A 3,656-nucleotide genomic window follows, 5' to 3' on the forward strand; every position below is an offset into this window, starting at 1 on the left:
AGTTCATTGGTATAATCCATAATTTGATTAATATAATTTGATATTAGGAAGTTTATAGCCAAATTTTATAAAGTTTTTAAGCTTTATATTTTATAACTTTGGATTTTTGGCTCTTTAAGGTTTTTGGAACATTGTTTGATATTCAACAACATGTTGAAGTATAATTAGAGTGTTTTAATTTATTTTTAGAGTTTTATACCCTATTTCAATTATAACAAAGCTTGAAGCTTTATTCTAATTATAGTATTGGCATTTCCTATTGTAGCTAAGCAACTTACTAGAATTGTAAGTATCAAGTATATTAGTCCTAGACCTTAGTTGGATCCTAGTTTATGCAAGATTTTTGACCTAATTTATACTACTAGGTCATGGCATGTTGTGCATGAATGGTTATTATAAAGATGCATGAGTCCAAGAATGACCTGAATTGGCAGTTGTCACACATATCTTGAATTTGGCTTCTTTTCCTACACAACCTTCGTGTCCTTGTGAGTTTGATTATTGGCCTTTTCGCATTCCATTCACCATTATGTGAACGTGACCCCGAAGGATTTCTTTTGGAGGATCTCCTTCTTGGTGCATTTTGCCACCCTTGTCTGTTATAAGGAACATACGAAAGATGTGGGAAATTTCTTGCAATGCGACCAGGAGTCCCACAATTAAAGCAAGTCTATCTTTTCATATAAATTAGATTGTGACTTGGTCCTTGTCCAACTGAAGTTAGTTTCGAAGAGCTTCCACAAGAACATGCACACGAACATTTATTTGACTGCTTGACAGATTTTCGTAGCTGGGATCTTTCAACAGTGGGAGTGTCATCATCACAAGCTTTTGAAACACTTTCAGCAGACTCGTAATTGATTTTATTCTACTCACTCCCATCTTGCACTGCTTCTTTATGTGTACATGAAATAGAAGCGTTAGAATCGTTCACCTCATCACTTCTAGTGGGACAAGGTTGTTCACCCTTAACTGAAATTGATACATAGGGATACCCTAGACCCTTATTCTAATTGTCTTTAAATTTTAATTGTTTCTCAATCATAGTCTCAACTTTCTTACTTGACACATCAAAGTCTTTAAAATTAAAGTCTACATTTTCAAACTTATTTTTCAATGTGTTAAGCTCAGCAGTTAGACTGGCAAGCTGTCTCTTAACATGGTTATAGTTCTCACATTTGTCACTATAGTCTTCCTGAAGCTGTCTAAAGTATCTTGTCTTGGCCTCTAGCTGACTTTTTATGGGTTTTTCGGCCTTTCTGAGAGCGCATCCTTCATATTTAAGGTTCTCAATTTCCCTAATTAATAATTCATGTTGATCACGATAAAGTTTAATTTTATCTTCACAGGACTGAGAGCATGAAGTTTCATTAACCTTGGTGATTGAAGAACTAATTATTCACCAAAAAGGATAATTTACCAAAAATAGAGCTGATTGTTAAGCCAAGAAAAATGCCCTTTGACTTGAAACCTTGAAAGTCAAACGTGAAAGTAAAACTTGAAAAGTCCAACTTGAAAGTTAAACTTGAAAACTTGAAAGTCAAAAGTTGAATTTGAATGTCAAAAGTCAAACATGAAAGTCAAAGATGAAAGTCAAAATTCTTTGTCCAAAAAGAATAACCTTGACAGAAAACAAAAGTTTCTAGGCCGAGAACGAAATTTCAAGACCAAAAACGAGGGCATTTGACCGAATGTGTGCCTTTTTGACCAAACGCGAAGCTTTAGGACTGAAAACGAGGTTATTGGATCGAAAATGTCGCTTTTGGGCTAAAAATAAGCCAAAATCTTGAAAATCCAAAATTTCAGCCGAAATTGCGATGCCGAAATTGCGGACCGAGAACTGCTGACCGAAATTACGAGGCTGAGACGTCCGACCGAGAACCTGCGAAGCAGAAAAAGTGTGAACCAAGAAGTCAAACCGAAAAAGTGTGAACCGAAAACTTCTGAAGCCGAGAACCTCCCACCGAAAACCCTCGCTACCGCCGAAAACTACTGCTGACCTAATCCAAGAGCAAAGCCGCCACCGAGAATTCCGAGGGTATAACCAAATACGAGGCTGGCTTCCAAGATTTCACTGATTTTGACCAAAAATCACTCAAAACTTGCTAAAAAGACAAATTTTCTAAATTTAAGACCAAATTCTATCAAAACTCCAAAAATATGAAGAACACCATGATGGGCTTTGGCAATAAGAACATCCTATGTGCTCATACAAACCCTAATGCTTGGATCTAGGTTTCTCTATTGTACATGCAATTCATCCAAGACTATAAACCCTAGTTCTAGCATAGATGTAATCATATTAACATAAGAATGCGTTTAAGTTATTACCTTGATTGTTATGTAACAATAACAATCCCAAATCCTCCTTGTATAGACTTTAGAAAGCTTAGAGTCACAAATGTCACTCCTCTAATGGTTCACAAACAACAAGAGCAAGAGGATGAAGAAGAGAAGAGAAGGAGGCTGCCCAAAACGTGTAGAAATCCGAGAAGAAGTCTTGTCCACGTTTTTGGGCAGAAGGGTTCTTTAAATAGAGAGTCTATTAGGGTTATCTAACAAGGAAACCCTAATTTGGATGCTTAAGCCCTAAGCAACCCATGGGCTCCCCCCTTAAAGGCCTTTGAACGATTTCTAATGGGTTTCCCCATAGAATTCTTCCACCCTTTTAATATGGAGTCCATTAGCTCAATATTCAACTATCATACAATTGACAGTTCTAGTCCTTTAAGTTCAATTAATGTCTTTTAGTCACAAACTTAGTTCTTATTAATTCTTGACTAATATTAATTAAACAATATGATTTCTCCTTTAATATATTATTCTCATAATATATTAATAAATCATATTTAATCCTTTCTCTCCATTATTCATCCTATCAAGTTGCTTTGGTGAAGGCAACCCAAAAGGACCATGCACCATCGGGTCAAGTACATACCAAAATAGTTATGGACTTAGAAGCTAATCCAACAATTTCCCACTTGGATAAGTCTAATAACTATTCTGCATATGACTTCAGATCCTGATCTGCAATCGTAGCTTTCCAAAGCCGATGTCAACTCTGATCTTATCAGATACACGTGTCCTTAAGATAAAGGATCATATATTCCTCCATTCTAGATATCGTCTAAATTGAGACATGGATCTAAATCATTCTATCTGTCTATGTGTTGTTTCCCGAATTCAAATTTATGATGACTGACAACAGACTACAATTTGAACACATCAAATTAGTCCCGGCTTGGCCAAGCACTTAGGTGCCATCACTAAATCATCGAGGGGCCCACAGATATCGCTTTTATCCTACTTTGGATAAAAGGAACGGATAAACTTTGACTCAATGCTCACTTGCACTCACTCACCAAATCACACACAACAATATGTTTTATAACACCAAGTTACTGGTGTGTTTACATATTATCAATGTGTAATCGACTCGCAAGATACAACTTACACATCTCGGTTTCAAGAATATAAGATGTTATCGTCTCACTAATCACTTATGATAACAATCCATGAAGTGATCCAAGTGAGCGTGGGTTTAATCCAATGCTTAAATGATATTCATAAGCACTCATGAACGTTGCAGCAAACATTTGCTTATGTCTAATTCTCTTTAGACAATCCACACACCAATTCATGACAGTCTTCATTCA

The sequence above is a fragment of the Lactuca saligna genome, chromosome 6 (genome assembly GCF_052625555.1).
Source record: "Lactuca saligna cultivar CGN05327 chromosome 6, ASM5262555v1, whole genome shotgun sequence".
In the NCBI taxonomy this organism is placed as follows: Eukaryota; Viridiplantae; Streptophyta; class Magnoliopsida; order Asterales; family Asteraceae; genus Lactuca; species Lactuca saligna.